The sequence below is a fragment of the Ambystoma mexicanum genome, chromosome 2p, assembly GCF_040938575.1.
Source record: "Ambystoma mexicanum isolate Mex_15411 chromosome 2p, UKY_AmexF1_1, whole genome shotgun sequence".
NCBI lineage: Eukaryota > Metazoa > Chordata > Amphibia > Caudata > Ambystomatidae > Ambystoma > Ambystoma mexicanum.
This window is the reverse complement of record NC_090923.1, coordinates 1,019,244,212-1,019,262,858: the sequence shown is the minus strand read 5'-3', so window position 1 is coordinate 1,019,262,858 and position 18,647 is coordinate 1,019,244,212. Positions and strand designations below refer to the sequence as shown.

General features: G+C 46.2%; 1 protein-coding gene across 4 annotated transcripts in view; it reads left to right on the top strand.

Moving 5' to 3' along the window:
* The window catches only part of BAD (BCL2 associated agonist of cell death), an 81,681-nt gene that overhangs the window by 15,508 nt on the left and 47,526 nt on the right, over nt 1-18,647 (top strand). Inside the window, exon 4 of one of the 4 annotated variants that reach the window (XR_011302090.1) lies at nt 12,142-12,219. The exons of the other annotated variants lie outside the window; for them this stretch is intronic. The gene's annotated coding sequence lies outside the window, so the exon portion shown is untranslated. The remainder of the gene's footprint in view (nt 1-12,141; nt 12,220-18,647) is intronic. 4 annotated transcript variants of the gene reach the window in all.

Below are 18,647 nucleotides of genomic sequence, written 5' to 3'. Positions count from 1 at the left end.
CAGCCCAACAGCCAAAACACTTCTGCACCTTTACAGGGCCCATTGGCTGGAACCTCGGATCAAGCTTCAAGGGACAACATGACCCGAGATGGCTCAAACCCGCTTGGCTCTCCCACCTCTTAAATAATATTGTCTGTTTATCCCAAGTAGTTTGGGCGTATGTTATTCCTAGTGATTCCTTGCTAATGGTATTTGTTCATCATTTTGTGTATCGCAACACACACCTGAAGGTTGCGCTTCATCCCTTGATGTCCTGTGCTACATCGTTATTTAGTTAAAAGCAGCCTTCCACTTTCTACAAAACCTCCTACCTTAACCTTGGAGAACAGCCCTTAACTGATATGGGTTGTTTGTACAAATGTCAGCTACTTCCATACTGCACTGACTTCTTTAAGTGTACTTGAAAGAGATGTGCTTAAAGGTTATCCATATTGATTGAGGAAATGCGCTCAGTCCTTTGCCTACACATTTGAATAAAACATGATTGCAGCATTTTAAAAACAAACCCATCTAGGTAAAAATTAGATTGGAGCTGTTCCTTGGCAGTGTCTGCTTCCTTTTAAGTGCTGGTGCAGGAATTCTCTGTGTAGTGGCTAAAGTATGTGCATGGAAGAATCTTCATACACATACTTAAACATTTACAGGCAGGGGAAAGACAAAAGTATTTGTTTAATATGATAATCCAGAGGGCAAGGTGAGAGCCTGAACATATAGTGGACTCTGGCCCTGTTTTCACAAGGAAGTAGTTGTAAACTTGGTCACATGACCTGCAATCTCTTATGTTGGTACAATGTTAAAATGGGGCATGCTATGCCCGTTGAACAATGGATGGGGTTGTTTTTAATCTAAAAATGTTCTTAGTGGAGATAGCTGGGGTGCGTGTTTGTTATAGCTGCCCGAAAAGTACTCTCTCAGCTTGTGCTATTGAAGCTTGTTTTCCCCCTGTTAGTGATGAGTGGAGCAACAGGAAAGACCTTTCTCACACACGCGCTCTCTCTCTGATGGCTTTTGTGTGATTTTTCTCCCTCATATTTGGAGCCCCAGCTTTGGTGCGAAGCCAGCATTCCTCTCTGGCTGGGCCAAGAGGGAGGGGTGCCATGTCACCAGGGCAGTTGGTGAGGTGTATGAATTGGAGCTCTGTCAGAGGAAGGAACTGAAAGAGTAATGCAATCTCTTGCAGTGGGGCACGGTTGAGGTGGTGGTCATTGGTTGAGGACTTGCCGAAAGACACCGGGGCCGTACACTGATATGGTAGTGGCAGGTATCGACAGACCCATGCGTTTGACAGAGGGGCCCCCGGTTGAAGATGTGGTCATTATGGCACTTGGCCTCTTGAAAGTTCTTAGTGTGGGGCCTGCTGAGGTTGATGGCTTGCTTTGCACCCACCACACCACTTATTGTTACTGACTGAGACTAAAGCAGCACTGTAGGTTTGGCTTTGAGCGGTGATGTTTCTCAATGGCAGGTGCTGACGCCCTAGAAGGGTACACTGAGGAGAAGGTGGCACTAAACATCAGTACTCTGATAGAAGGCCCAGAGAGAGAAGGATCTGTGTGGCCTTCAGGAGTAGGAGACCTTGAAAGACTGTTCAGAATTTGGTTTAGTTATCTGTATACACCAGGAGGACCACTAAGGACCTAAATTAGTGTGTTGGGATTTTAAGCCCGCAGGGAACCACTGGATTCTGGGTGCAGATAATGAGTGGAGATAATGAGTGGATTCACAGTTTTCCCAGAAGGACAAACGCCAGGGTTTACGAGAACCGACCGACTAGCCACTTATTAAAGATGGATCACCAGAATGCAGCAACACTGTCCCCTTCAGCCCACCACTGAAACCACCACCAAACAAGACTTAAAAGATTCCTAGATATTTTCAGGGATCTCTTCTTAGGAAGGGTGTGCCTTGTTTCGGACCAATGTATAGCTTAACAAAATGTACAAGGGAGAATGGAAAGGATCTTGTCGAACTTTCCGCCTTAGGGGTTTCGGTACTGCCCACAATGGGATATAAGTACTTTGGGGGTTGCCTCCTAGGGGTGAGGGAAGAGAAACCTGGCACGGGGGTGTGCTGTAAAGATTACAACTGGAAGCAGGGTTGCAGGAATGGTGAAGGGTATGGCATTGGTTGCCTGGACATATGCAAGTGCACACAGGATCCTAGAGGTTGTTTACTTGTGTCTGAGGTTTGACCATGTGTGACTGTAAGAGGCTGTGTGATTGGTTATCACCTTACATTTTAAGGGGCTCAATTCTCTTAACAAGGGCTCTTTGCGGCAAGGGAATTTAAAGAGTGCTCTTGATATCCTGTTCCTCCAAGATGCCCTTGATCAGTCCAGCCAAGATTGAGTGCCCTGAAAATGAAGTTTTTTTGTTTTGTTACCATGCATCCAGTAGCTCTCCCCAAGCACTTCTGCATTATTTAAACTTTCTCTGATTCCATTTGTAATTGAGTCTAAGAATTGCATGTGAGAAACCTATTATCTAAGAGTGTTTTAGGTTGGTTTCCTACAAATGCAGGCTTACACCAAGTGATGCCAGATTATTTCCCAAAGGCGGAGTCAGTAGATCGTACTAGGAAATGTGGTCTTAAGACCACTCGCTGTGGGAGAGTGGCTGAGAATCACGAGAGCAGCTGTTCCTGTGTTGGTAAAGTCTTGCCCAGTTCTTTGCACTTCATAGTAGTCTGGATGAATCCTAGAAATATCACTGCTCGTGTCCTCACTCTCTGAGGAGCCTTTGTGGCTTTTCCCTCCCCGCCACACACTGCCTCTTTTTGGGTTTTTTCTTAAGCCGCTGTTCATTGTGCAGTGTGGTTCCATGGGTGGTTTGAAGCAGGCTTTGCGCATGGTGGCAAATTGGAGGGAGGGAGGGAGGGAGGGAGAATTTATTAATATGGTCATGTTGAAACAAGATTTCTTTGCCTGCAACTGAAGGGTACTCTTTACCAAGGAAAGTGGATGGGGAAAAGGTTTTGAAGCAGCTGACTGATTTTGAGTTTGGTGCCGTATGCCGACGTGATAAGTGATAAGGACATAATATCAGTGATTCATAAGCTATTGATTACTGTAGAAGCACCTTAAGTGATCACAGCGAGGAATCCACTTTGCGTTTCACTTGCTGATGATAATTGGGTTTCTATTGCTGAATAGGAGCACTATAACTGTGGACTGCCGCACTTCCAGATTAGTTTGTGTGTCCTGCGGCGCGTGACCGGATCTGATAGGGACAGTGGCCCACTGTCCCTTTTAATTGGAATAGAGGTGTGGTTTCGAGACAGTTGCGCTAGACACTGAATTGATATCAAGAGATCCCCAGGGATCATGTAGTGCACCTACCCTTTACAACCTATTTACAAAGCCACTCTTTGACAAACTGGACTCGCTCGGCATAGCATACACAAACTATGCCGACGACGCGCAAGTACTCCTCCCTCTCACCGGTGACTACGATCCAGACGCAGCAGCCCTCCTTCAAATTTACAGCACCATACAAACCTGGATGGCAGCCAATGGTCTCTGCTTGAATGGGGACCAAACCGAGCTCCTACTCCTAGGCCCCAAGAAAATACTGCCTAACTTTAACAAAAAATATGACACTTTACCATCGACGGCACCAACATTCCTGTCTCCACTTCCGTAAAGACCCTTGGAGTGTACCTTGACTCGACCCTCTCAATGACTCCACAGGTCAGCGCCATTGCCTCTGCCCACACCACCAAACTTATAAATGCCATTAAAACATTTCTACTCCCCCCAAAACTGTCTATCCATCGCCCGTGCCACGATAGGAGCAAAACTGGATTACTGCAATGCCCTCCTTGCAGCTACTTCAGCCAAAAATCTTAACAGGCTCCAAATAATTCAAAACAATTCGCTCCGCGCAGCCCTTAGCATCCCCAAAAGAGTCCACATCACACAGGCCAGGTGAGCCGCACATTGGCTCCCAGTCAAGGAAAGGGTCCACTTCAAGATCCTCACGCACAAATGCATCAGTCTCTCTGCCCCATCCTACTTTTTTGAAACCATCACCAGAGACACGTCTACACGCCCTAAAAGTAGTCGCCACGCCAACCAACTCCGCTTTTCCCACATCAAAAGATCAAATGCCGGAGTTATAGGTTTCCCTCACATAGCGGCCAGACTTTGGAATGCACTTCCCAAAGCACTCGGAGCTGAACCTTCCTTATCCACTTTTCGCAAAACCCTCAAAACCACTCTATTCAAATAGCTCCATCTGCTTACTCAGCATAACATGTAACTAAGTTTTCTGCATCCTATGTAACAACTAAGCTTTTTGTATCCTCTGTAACCAGCAAGTTTCTTTGTAACGGTGCCATGATGCCTAAGGCCACTTTATAAATGCTAATAAATTACTTCTCTACTTAATAGTCTCCAAAATCTAATTTGGTGTGCATGAACCACTGTTTATTTGGAAAAATAAATCTGTCATCTGATAATAATTGGACCCACTCCATTGGAGGATCTGATGAGTGGAAGGTCCCTTAAAGAATTGACCACGTGTCAAAGAAAACCAGAAGGAAATGAGGCCCTGAGAGCAGAGTTATCCGAGACTGGGCCAGCCTCTGGAAAGTCAAAGCAACCCTGCTGGCTCGGCGCTCCATGATGACGGGCACAAAATGTGCTCTTGGAATGTTGCAGGCCGGTTGTCAGTGCAGTCAGAGTGACTGCTGCGGGATCCTCACATCAACGTATTGGGAGGTAATTGGTTCCCCCACCGCCATGGAGACGACGGAAAACGGCAAAGCAATTTTGTCCCAGACCGGCTTTGAGACCGCGTGAAAGGCATGCTGCAAAAGGGGCTGCTAAACATACCCCATTAATTGCGATCCAGGCATCCAGGGTGATAGTGGCAACGGAGGGCGCAGGACTGAGGCCCATGAAGCTCCTATAAATAACTCACCCGGGGAATGGTGTTTGTGCCCTCCCCGACTTGTAAGTGTAAAAAATGAATAAAACGCACTCCCTGGACAGGGAATAAGGCACAAAGGAGCAGGCTGCGAGAGTTCAAGGAAAAGTTTATCTAGATCTCTGAGAGTGCTCTGACCACATCAAGGTTACAACACATTTATATAGGACATTGACATATTTAATATATGATGCTATGTTGGACCTGGATTGGTCAGCCGGGGTGGTGTCTTAGGTGTGGGCATCATCTCTTCCTCGGGGTTGGTTGCTTGGTTGGCGGGAGGATTGACGTCAGACATCTGTGCTCCGGATGGGAGAAGGTCAGGTCACTGTGAAACACGGTGGTCACTACCTAAGCTAAGAAAATACATTCTAAACATTGCATGCACTAAATAATGGTTGATCAAAAGACCCTCAGTAGTGTATCATGTCATTGTACAAATCGGTTTATATCATCTATAACATTTGGGTTATACAGGTCACAGGTTTACGGGTCTTGACCACTGTAATACTGCCATTGAACTGTAGGGTTAGTCTCACAAGAATCTCAGGTATGTGGCATTTGTTCGTATTGGGCACGATATACTGCAGCAGGGGTCTAATGTTAGTTGAGGGTCTGTTGGGTGGGATTTATAACATGGTCAGCAGTCTGGCACATGAACGGAATGCCTTTCAAGGACACAGGGTTAGAATGGCAATAAGTTTCAACTGGCGAGGGTAAGAGGGCAAGGACACTTTTGTGGAGACGGACGAGCTATGCGCTTGGCTCATGTTGGTTCACATGCAGGACAGTGATCTCGGAGGAAAAGAGATGTTACATTTATTATTTGTTGCAAGCAGCTCCGGCTTCAAAATGAGAATGGAGCTGTAGAGTTTTCCAGTTGGAGTGGGAACGAGGGTGGGGGCCATGTGCTCCGAGCTGCTGCGGCGGGGAAAAGGGAGAGAGGCATTTTGTACTATCGCAGTGAGGCCTGGTCACCAAGATGGAGTGGAAATGGGGTACAAAAAAATTGATGCCCCGTGTCCTGCTCGGTGGTCCCATCTATGCGAATGTAACCCAAAGTTAACATCGCATAAGGGCGAGGAGCGTACCCACCACTAGAGGCACTTGGTCTGAGTTTTGTACTGAGAAGTGATGGCAGAGAGGGGCCCATTGGCCCCTCGCTCCCACACGATGGCCTAGAGAGAACTCTGGGCCCTGTTCTTTAGGTGTGGACCCCTGACCAGGAAAAGGGCCGTGTGCCCGCCTCACTGTGCCGTTATTAGTTAAGACTTTTCGATAGGGTGCACTCTGAGCCCAGCTGGTTCACAATAAGGTGTGGGGCCCCAGGTCGATACTGGGGCGTGTGCCTGTCTTAGTGGAAGAACACTCAGAGGTGGTCAGCCTCAAACGATTACAATCTGTCAACGGTGGTCGAAGCAGAAGAGCAATTTATGTTATGTAATGTTACTTGGCATTTATATAGTGTCTTATGTATCATTGGTATGATCTCAAAGCGCTGGTAGGTTGAACGCCCTCGAGAACCGATATATATAGCGTGGGCGCACCGGATATGTGTGCAGCTGATGTGGTTGTTGCATGAAAGCTGCTTCTTAGCGGTAGGTGTGGTGTTCAGTCTGGAGGGTGGACACCCAGACTGAGTTCTGGCTGTGTTAGGCCTGAAGAGCTGCTTAAGATAGCCGGAATGTACTCGGCTAGCTGTGTTTTTATTAGGAAGATGTGGAGTTCGTGGTGTCATTTTAATTAGGAGAACCGCTAGACCTAATGTGTCATAGTGCCGCTGTGTTCTAGTTGAATGCCGCTGTATATGGATAGTAAGCATAGTAGTTTAATATGGTGATTATCAGTAAAGCGCCTGTGATCAAGCACAAGAACAGGACATGGGACATACATTTAGGCACAATTTCTAAGTTTGTCAATACCACAGTTACGCTATTGGGCACATTTTCTAGATCCAACTTTAGTCACTGTGGTACATAGCGTCACTGTGCTATACTACAGAGAAGCTATTAGGCACTTTTTCTAAATTCAACTATACCAGTTACGCTATTAGGCACATTTTCTAGATCCAACTTTACCACATTGACGCGATTAGGCACAATAGATTCAACTTTACCACAGTGACTATACTACAGAGACGTTATTAGGCAACATTTCGGCCGGCTCTTCGACTACGATGTACTTTGATCCAGTTCCTGAAGATATGTCCACGCCATTAAATCAAACAAGACTGTTTTCTCTCCTCTCTATTCCCAAATTGTCCTCGATATCATTGTCAGACATAAAATTAATACTTTAGTGTTCCAACAACAAGAGGACTTTCTGCTTAATGGTTTTGAATGCTATTATAACAACGTGACTGACCAGGATGGAGCCTGTAAACATCATTTGTCAACATGTCACTTTGAATATGATAGTCGGTGGCGCACACATAGATCCCAGCCCGACCCTTGGGGGCTGGTTTACTAACACCATGCCACTCATTCTAGGACCATGATCCTTTGCTGGAACACTATGGGACATAATTCATTTTTACATTCTGATTCTTCTTCTTCCTGGTTTAACTCTGACATCATAATGTTTAAAGTCGGGTATAGACGGCCGAATGGTAAAATAATAAATCGGCAAGTAAAAGGAACACGAGGTCCGCCTAAAGGAGGTTTGCTGACTGCTGTCAAGGTTAGTTGTGGTTGGTCGCTTAAGAACTGGTGCTGCAAATCTGAGACTTTATTAGCAACAGAATTGACAAATCAGGTCCAACTAAAATACATTTGTTGATCATTAACATCTACTTTTAATTCCATCTGCTCTCCAATTGAAGAAATGCTAGAGGACCTAGATAATCTACTCAAATGGGGGAAAAATTCACCCTCTGGCACCATTTCTACTAGGGGCCGACTTCAACTGCTACTGTGCTGTCAATGTGGAAGATTCTGATTTCGGGGCAGACTTAAAATTCCCAGATTGTACCAATTTCCCACATTAGTGGAACAGGGTCCAGGGTCACAACATTGTAGGGCCTGCTCATCTTTGTTCTCAAGATGGGGATTCGGTAAAACAAATTTACTTTTTGGTGGCTGCTGTGCAAAAACAACTACTTGGCATAACATTGGGGCTGACTCGATTGACTATTCTCGTGTAGTGTAGAACACAACAGTATTTGTTCCTTTTGAGATAATTAACACTCTTCACAGTGATCATTCAATGCTTTCACTGACTTTATCACTGGGTATTTTACCATTAGTGAATAGGTGTCTGCAACTGGAGTTCGGCCTTGTATCAGGATAGGAAAGAACCTTAAGAGCAGACTAAATGTTTGGTGGGCTGGGCTCTCTGAAGCAGAGAAAAATGCCAGTACCTGCACTAGCGTCTTTAATCACTTTGGCACAATAGGACAGGGCTAATGCTCAGTCCTATTCCTTCGTACCTACACATTAACAACCTTTCGATGCTGACGAAAAGGGACACTAGAAGGGCGCTCCTGTTCTGAGATCTTGCTAGATGTCTTGCCAAGGGTAAAAAACGATTAGACTGGCTTACTCCAGATGGCTCAGGAACTACAAACTCCAGCTTTATATTGATGAAAATCAGAAAGTTTTTAGGAAACTTTCTGATAAAGATGGTGCAATATGGAGATCATTTAATGGCACTGCTAAGCAATTAACTCTCCAGATATGTTGTGTGTCTGAAAGAACCTGGTTGGAATACCTCTTTAAAATCTTTAAGCCTGAAATGGGGGTGAATGTTCCGGAGAGTGTAAATACCTTGGAATGTGTTTTCTGCGACTTTAATAGAGAAGATATTATCATGGTGATTGAGAAGTTAAATAACTCAAGAGCCTGTGGGCCAGATGGGGCCTCAAACCAGTTCTTTAAAGGCAATGCCCCTTTGTGGCCCGACATCCTGTTTAGATTATTCTCTCATATTGCGGCTGGTGCAGATTGTCCTAATTCATGGAATAAAGCTACTATTGTCCCAATTTTTAAATCGGGGACTAGATCTGACCCAGCTAATTACCACCCAACAGCCTTCATTGATTCTTCGGCAAAAGTATTTGCTAAATTAATTTTGAAAGACCTTACTAAGTGGGTGGAGAGCAAGAATCTGTTAAATCCCCTACAAACAGGGTTCAGAAAAGGGGTGGGGCATTGATAAGTGCCCTGGCTCTGTCCACCTACACCTCAGACATAGGCGGCACCTTTGGCAATTCATTATACGTTGCACTCTTGGACCCAACAGCAGCTTTTGATAACATTGATACAGCCATTCTTTAGGATTATGGTAGATGCTCTAATGACGAACTGTGCAGGGTGTCCTGGAGACCTCATAGGAAAGCAAATAAGGTGGCAACTGGTGGCATGGACCCCACCAGTGGGCGAAGGGAAGTTACGGAGAAAGTACTGGTATGCACATAGGGGATTTCCAGCTGGAGTGAGAGGTAGTGCTACAGAGGAGTGGCTGACCCTGTTCACACAGATGCCACTATGCCTACACATGGACTGGACATCGAAATTGGAGCGTTTTGAATTCCCACGAAGCCCATATTTGCAGAGAGCCATCCCAGAGGGGAACATGCAGGAAGAAGGTGAGGACCCTGTGTCCACAAAGGGAGACCTAGCTGCTCTACTGCGGAAGAGACGAAAAATGAGGGCGGATATCGGAGGCAACGTGGATGAAATAAACCTCAGAATGGATGAGAGGTTACAAGCGGTTGAAATAACCAATCCTCCCTAGAGACCTTGGGGACTCAGATGGACATGAGGATGGCAGAGCTGGAAAGGTGGGGGCAATCACTCTTAAGAGGGATTATTTTGAGAATCGGAAAGGTAGAAATAACCTGAGAGATTTTGGGATCCCTGAAGAAGAGGGTGAGGCAACTTAACAGGATCATACACAAGACGGCAAAGGTCTTGTTTGGAGAGGATACCATTTATGAACCCAAAATTAATAGGGTTCATAGAGCAGGTGCTGCGAGAAGATGGCTGAGGTCAGTCTTGGCCTGCTTTCTCAATTACCCAGACAAACAAAAGATCTTGGAAAAACCGAGGAAGGCTAATGCAGTGTTAACTGGGTACTGCAAAATCGCCATCTTTCAGGATCTGTCTCCATTCGCATTGGCTAAACGACGCCTGTGCATGCCCCTCACAAATGGTTGAATGAGAAGGAAGTGAGGTGTAGGTAGGGCTCCTCCCCTCCCACCCCCCCATTTTTCTATTGAGGGTGATGGTTAGTTATACATTGATCAGAGGATGATATACAAAGGTTCATGGGAGAGCTGATTGCGGGGGGAGGGGGGACTGAAGACCCTACCCTTGAAGGAGCTTTATATAGGAGTGGTCCATCAAGGTGGAAATGTTCGCAACAACACAGAAGTGGACCTGAATAAGGGGAGAAAGGATGACAGTCTTCGAATTTGCACATTGAATGTAAAAGGGGTGAATTCGTTGACCAAGAGGTCGCTAGTGAATTTAGAAGAATGGGGATTCTCTTCCTCAATGAAACGAGATTTTCAAAGGGAGAGGAAAGAAGGATGTAGAGGAGGAGTCAAGTACCCCTACCAAAAGCTCTGCCCCCATGCTGCCTATATGTTGGAAGCCAGAAATTGCAACACGTGCAGTACCAGTGAGGATGCCTGTACCGCAGAAAATCCTGGAAAGAAGGTATCTATTGAGAAAACCTTTATATGCATTCACAAAGAAATAATGGCCTTTTGGACAGAGTCCCGGAAGAAGTGTGAAAATTAGTGAAAGAGAAGACTGGTGACGTCATGCGGAGCTTGACTCGCCCAGAAAAGATGCACAAAGTAAAGGAACATAGACATTCTATAAGGTCTGAAGAGGAGGTGTCAAAGATGAGCAACATTTCGGTTTGAGAGGAAGACGCTCATGCTACAGAAACACTGAAGAAAATGCAATTTTGTTTACGCTTATAAAGACGAAGTAATGTAAGTAGACAAAGTGATCTTAAGGCTGGCTACGTAGTTTGTGGCGATGTGCCAGTGTATATACATAATGTATAGAACCTGGATATTCCACGATGCACTTTAGCAAGGCCTGAAACCCCCGATTGGAAAGTTTGTTTTTTTTTTTTTTTTTTTGTTCAGTGTGGCGCAGTTGGAGAAATTCAAGAAAGGCTTGGCTGGCTAAGCACCAAAAAGTCGAGGCCACCGTGAGCCTGGTTGTCCATCCAGTAGTTACCTGGAACGTGAGAAAGAAACAAACTTCTGTTTGAGGTGGAATGGAAAAACACTCAATGAGTCGAGAGTTTATCATTTAATAGAATTAAATGCTGCAAAGGCTTGAAAACGTGGTCTTCCAGTATGGTCAGATCAAAATAGACATTGGGCCGAGCTAGGACCGAAACCAAGAAGATGCCCCCTTTTATTTCTCAGGCACAGAACTTCTGCAAGGCCAAGTTCAAAGCCTTAATTGGCTTGCATACTGCAAGAGTGATGATAGATGTTGGGCTAATTGGGAATAGGGAAGGCATGATCATGCTGACTGTCCCTGCACCTGGAGTGTAGCCTGCGTGCTGCTAGCGTGTGGTATATTCCAGAAGGGTACAAAGGTGCCAAACCAATGGTAGGGGGGCCACGTATCAAAGAGTTGTATAGTTTGTATAACCAATAAAGTGTCGGTATGACACGGAAGATGACTTGCACTTGGGATGGGTTTAGTTGCCCACCTCACAGTAGCCCCAATCACAACCCCCGTCAGTATGGAACATATACTTAGATTTTCCCTGTAATCCTATCACATCCCCAAGTAGGTTTTTGTAGTTTGCCACGTAGTGTGACGTCACTTATGAGTTTTGACTATAAAAGTTGTGTTTTTGTTTTTATTTTTTTAATTTTTTTTTTATAACATGCGCTTAGAGAAATCGAGCGACCGTCCGTTGTAACTCAGACAATTGCAATTAAAACAGACTAAGTCTTGCTAACTTCCTGAGTCGGTTTGATTATTGATATTATTGCTACCTCGTCTTAATGGGCCCAAGGTACATGGGCTCACATGGTAGCAGAGAGATGATGGTTCAAGATCCGTCGACCCAGTAGGCTTTTAAGGGTCTCGGAAATATTGGATGTCCTCTGCCATTTAGCTGGAGGACCGTGAGGTTTCCTGTGGATAGCGGCCAATAACCAAAATCTTGCAAGAAAAACGAAGCAGGTGGAACTGGTTCCTCTTTCACAGAATTCCCCTCTCGGTTTCTACAGGCAGGTGAGCGGACAGAAGGCTAAGGTGGCCGGATGAGGAGGAGACTATCCCGAGGGTTAGGAGTTGAAAAGCGAATGGTGAGTAGATGGTGAGAGGTGGCAAAAATATTTGTGTATTAAATGGGGAAAGTGATGATGGGGAAAGAGTAACGGAGGGTTGGTTATTTGAGTTACACTTGTGTATGAGCGCGATAGAAATAACATTTCAATTCAATAATGACCAAATGCGTCGAGGTATTACTTGTGGACGAGGAGCGATCCATAAAATAAGCCCAGAATCCTATGTCTAGAAGGAGTTGTTTGACAATCCGAACTGATTTGCATGATACGAACAGATAGATCTGTTAAAGAAATTCATTATTAGGGGTGAGAATAGCCACTAGGGGCGTTGGCAAGGATATATGTGGGGCCGGCCCATCTGTCTGTATATTGTATATGTTGTATGTCTTCAGGAAATAATGAAATGACGGAAAGCGACCGCTAATAGATTGTGGTAAAAGGCTGAGAGTAGAATTATTTAGTTGTCAAACGTATTGACTGAACAGGTAGATTGAAGTAAAGTGAAACACAGAGGTTTGGAGCTGCGACGAATGGTGCACGTTCATATTGTAGTATTTTTCTGAAAAGTATTTTCTGTGTAAAATAAGGGTAAGTATTGACAGTAGAGTGTGACTAGTCATGATGGAAGATGTTACTCCTCTCATGCACCCGTGCAAACAGCTGCCAAAACGCACCCAAGACAAAGTTTATCAAGAGATGAGGACAAAAAGTTAAAAATAAAGGGACACATGATGTAGTTGAGATTTCCCAGTCACAAGGTAAGGAGGGAAGCGCGTTTAGTTTGAGCACAGAGCCTTGTCTTTGGACGGGCTGACTCTAAATCGAGACGAGAAGGAGGATAGCCACGCGAGTTGGGGACAAGACATATCAAAGACAGGGAAACCTTCCGTATGGAAAAGGGAGCTGGTGCATGCGGTTCAGAGGGATGTTTTCAGACAAAGAGGTTTTATGGTCGGATCTGGACCTACTCAAAGAAAGCACGCCAAAGACTATGGCATGCACAAAACGTTCTAAAGGGTGATCCCATAGTGTGTGTGTGGGGGGGGAATCGCCACCATAAGTGAGCAGATTAAGGTCACTGCCAGGAAGGCGGTGTTTAGAAACCCTTGTCCTTACTATGGGTAGGCAAACGATGGAAGCAGATTGCGATTTTGGATCCCGTAGACCCAGATGGACAAGGTGTAAGCTCCGGAGTATGACTTTGGGCGCTGGAAAATGGATCTATGAATTGGAATAAATGGCAGGAGGAAACGCGTTAGCTATTGGGGACATTAAGATTCTTCTAGCAGCTATCCTTGGTGAGAGGGCTGATGCCCATCCGGATCGCATCCAAAGGTTGAGTGTCACAGCACAGATCACTGTGCACAATGGCGCACCGTTTTATAATTGTAGAGCGGCAGTCTGGAAAGACCTTGGAGTACAATATCCTATACGTCAGATATGGGTGCTATAATGGCACACAAGATGCACAAAGGGGAAGATTTGCTTGTTTGCATTCAACATTTTCAAGAGCAGTGGTCTTTGGAAACTCGAGAGCCGTGGGGAAAATCTATACCTGTATTCTATCATATACTATGTCAGGGGTTGCCAGACCAAGTACAGACAGCTCAAGAAGCAGATGGGCATGATGCAAAACCGTGGGCAGAAACACAGCTGACCATTGTGTGTCATTGCCGATTGTTGCAAGAGAAAAATCAAAAGAGAGAGAGGATGTTAGGAAGCTAGGTTAGTACAGAAGAAGCTGTCGGGGTGATGCTGACTAGTAGAGAAGGGCCAGGATCACAGCAAGTGACGGGTATGCCGCAAGTGAAAAACCTACGGCAGTTTGATCAAGGAGGGAATGGATTTATACCGAGAGGCAGAGGAGGCTTCTCTGTGAGAGGATGCTTTCAGAATAATCAGGGAAACTTTCAGAACAATCAAGGCATGCAGGGTGGGCAAGTTGGAAGATTCCCTCCTGTGTGTTGGACATGTGGAATGACAGGACACAACCGCGCAAACATGTGGGAGCCGAGGGTATGTGCAGAATGGGCAATTCTTAAGGTGGGAGGGGTGGGTGGGGGCGGGAAAACGGCTTGCCTGCATATAGCCCACAAAATAGGGACGGGTTTACCCAAGATCAGACAGTGTATTAAGCACAAGTGCCACAAACGCAACAGGCTTTGCAGCATAGCAAGCACCATCCGCCGCAAGGGCAGTCAAAGCATGCACCTATGCAAATGCAGCAAAGCGCAAATACTGGACAACTATGGACTCCTAGAGTAGGGTGTGTCACCTTGAGGGTGGGAATCCTTTCACGGGCACAGGAATAAGTATGTACCCACAATAGGACAGTGTTCAGTACTATCTGTGATGCCTAATCCTAAAGAGGAACCAAGGGTTCACATCACGATAGGAGGCAAATCCTTATCTTTTTTAGTAGACACTGAATCGACTCTCTCATGTATACGAGAGGGAACATTTTAGTTGTAGGTTAATGCCATGAATGTGCAAGGGTTCTCAGGAGCTACAAGTAGAGTTTCTTTTACTGAGAAAATGCCAGTCTCTTTAGGAGAGCGTGACGTGTCTGTCCCATTGTATTCCAGACAGCCACCAGTTAATATACTGCTGCGAGATTTGATGACGAAGCTAAATGTCAACAAGTTTATTCGGATTTTCAAAAAAATCCATCAAACACAAAAAAAAAAATGCAAAAACATCACATATAAGCTATTACAATTACTACCCCCAAACAGAAAGAATAACTCCACAGTTCATTAAATCCCTAATTCTGTCCCAAAATGGCCCTTTACGGTGGCCTCTCCACCAAGGTGCTTGTCCGATCACGACCCAAAGGGATAAGGTTAGCGCCAGACAATGGAGATGGCCTCACAATTGGCCGCCAGGTGCACCCAGACCCTGTATAGGGATGTGGACTAATTAAGATCCCACTCATGTGCATCCTGCCAGCTCCCTCACGTTGTCCCAGGACTTCATTTGCCACACTCCGGTCCCTAAAGGCCAATTCCACATTATCACAGAACTGATTCCCCCACTTGGTACTCTATCACAACCCACCATGGATTCCCTATACACTGAGGCACAACCTTTAGTGGACCGTAGCCAGTGTAAGGTTTTATTTAACAGGGCATCCTTTGATTCACGCACATCCCTCGCCAGTTTGGGAACCCCATGAAGGTACACCCTAACATGTCTGGGCTGACATTGAGGTAGGGGCTGGGAGGGAACCCCACTACCCCGTGGACCATACACTCTCTTTTTCCCTGGGTTGGGACATTGTGGGCTCTCTTTGTGGAGCATAGACCCACAAGGGGGTAGGCTTTGCCTTGGGTGCCCTGTGAGGCTCTCTAAATTTAGCACTTCTTGCACTGGAGTTGGTGGCATTTGCTGGTCCTGTGTTCCCCAGCCCCAAGCTAAGGGAGGTGATTGTAGAAAGTACAGTTACAGGGCAGCCTGTTCCCCATGATATACCCATGGAGGATCGGGGGGGCCCTTGCACATATTTGGAGTAATCAGAGGCACCCCAACCCTCAAAGCCCACCCCTTAGATTCTATAAGGGATGAGAGCAAAGTTCTGATAGCTGCTAGCTCCACCAGCACTTGGTTACATTTACAGCCGGCCCCCCTAGGTATAAAGACACCCCCGGCTGGGGGTGTCAGTAGCTGTTCCAATGTCAATGCTAGTTCTACGACGTTGTCGATTGATAGTCCTAAGTGGGGAGAGATGGAGATAGGAGCTGGCTACTGAACTGGATGACAACCCTTGCTCACTACAGGGGCTACGAGAGCAGAGGGGATGGTTATGCATTGAGCCGTCGATAGACTGTCCATCCTCTGTGGGAACAGAGGCAGGAGTGGAACTGGGCAACCATTCCAGAGCCAAAGTTAGGATTGAGATCCTCAACAACATCCAAAGCGTGCAAGTTCTGGACAAAACACACCCAATGAGGTGCAAGGGGAAGTACCAAGGGGGGGGGGGGGGCTGGGGGGCTGGATGGTTGACAGCCACCGGTAGACTCTGGGTGCCGGACCGTCCCCGGGCATGGTCCACCAAAAGCAGGAAGCGGGAATGATGGGCAGGATGTCATAGTAGGGGCCCGGAGCTCCACTGCAACGGGGGGTGGACAGACTAGCCTGCCACCCTTGCTTGGGGCTATGTCCGCGAGGCCTCCCAAACTCAGCCGTCCATCCGTAGTAACTTCTACAGTTATAGATGACTCCTTGGTTACCACCTTAGTTGCTAAGCCCCTTCCTTCCCCCATGTAGGTGATACAGGCCAACCTGACCACCAGCCCCTCCATCGGTTCCAACACGAAGACCTTCCAGATCAATTTTACTGTCCCTTAGAACTTGGAGGTCTTGCTGGGCTTCTATTTCCGACGAGAGAGTAGTGGGGTGGCTAGAAGAAGTCACTTCCCCGAAAGCAAATGCAGTATCGGTGAGCGAGGAGTCCGCAGTAAGGGCCTTAGCTCCAGTTGTTCCTCCTTGGTGGCTCTGTTTCTAAATAACCACAATTTTTCGCGCTGATGGCTGCTCAATACTAAAGTGGGCGGGCTCAGAGCAGTACAGGAGCGGGGTGAAAAGCAAGATGGCAGAGGGTTTTTTTGAGTTCAACATGGCCCTTGTGGGACCTTAATGGCTTTAATAGGCGTATGGCGGATTTCCCCCCCCCCCCCCCCCCCCCCGAGCCAAGACCTCAATCACAATAACAGTTCCGGACCTTTACTCCTAGTAAGCTCTCCCCTACACTTACTTTCTCCCCGGCAACATCCGGAAAAGGCCTCCCACCACGAACGCCGAACACCTGTGGCGCCAAACCCCTTGCCCCGCCGCGGGCTTCACTGCTTCGGGGTCGGGGCCGGTGTATTCTGTCCAGGGGGCGTGGCCAATGAGGAAGGACCCAGGAGGGGTCTGTTGCCGCCAAACACCGCGCCCTTGCCCCGCCGGAAGCTAAATGTGACAATCTCACTTATGAAGGCATATTGTGCAACGCCAGGACTACATTATTTGAACGTGGGCAAATTTATCATGGCATTTACAGGACAAATAGCCATGTGAGGAGCGATGTTAGAACCAGAAGTCTTTCACTATGGGGTATGCATTTTGTTAACGTGGTTACCGGTTTAGTGGGTAAGACTGAGAATACCTGATGAATTTCTGTTCAGGCCACAGATACCCATGGACGAAGAGGTGGGACAGGTTTTTACCTTGGAATTGTAGGCAGCTGTAGTGCGAGGGGAGTTGGCCATGCTCATAGGTTTGGATCAAGGCAGGCCATGGAGAACAGTGATTGCTATTTGGGAGGGATATAGATTGACTGATGTAACTGACAAGGATATGTTTGGAGACGACCCGTCAGATGACATAGTGTTTGAGATGAGCATTCCATATTGGATCGGGGCAGAAGGAAGAGAGATCCCTCAGAAGATGATGATAGTGCGGCAGAACCCCATATTTTTTGTGAGGATATGGAGAAAGTGCTAACTTCTTTATGGACTTCGGGCCCCTACGATGGAGGCCTGTTAAAGGGGGTGGTTGACGTTAAGATTAAGCTGAAGCCAGGAGCAATTTTACCTCGAGCAAAGCAGTACTCTGTCTCGAGAGGCAGATGAGGGGATTTTTAAGACTATATCAGCCATGATGGATCAAGGTATCTTAGTGAAGTCGGAGTCGCCATGCAATACTGCAGTGTATCCTATCAAGAGAGGGGGGGGGTCGTGGCATTTAATTCAGGACATGAGGCCGATTAACCAGATTGTAGAGGCAGAATTTCCTCTAGTTCCAAATCCCACGAAGATCCTATGTAGTATCTCAGTTGAGGCATGATATTTCATGGTGATTGACTTGAAAAATGTGTTTTTCTCAATCCTGTTGCATAAAGACTCCCAGATCTTACGTCATTTACGTTTCGTCAGACCAAGCTGAAAAGTACAATTTTGCCCCAGGGGTGTTGTAAGTCTCCATAGATTTTCAGCAGGGTCCTGCAAATGGACCTAAGCAATATTGATTTTCCAAGTGTCATGCTGCAATACGTAGATGATATTTTGGTCTGTAGCACAGACTCGATTCAGCTAATGATTATTCTAGCGGAGAAAAGATATAAAGTGGACAAAGAAAAATTGCGGTATTGCCAAGAAGAGGTGTTGTACATAGGCCAGTTAATCTCGCATGAAGGAAAGAAGGTTACGCCTGAACGAGCTGAGGCAAATTTGAAAATGGCAAAACAGCACGCGATAAAGCAAATGCTACAGTTTTTATGATTGCGCAATTATGTCAGAGCATGGGTATTTGATTATAGTTCATACACAAGACCATTGTTGCGGGCCCTGAAAAAGGCACAGGTATCAGGAAAAAATTGTGGACTGAGGAAATGGAGGAGGGGTTTGACGATTTAAAAAAAATAAAAGGCAATTTGCACAGCTCTAGTTTTGGGGTTCCCAGTTATT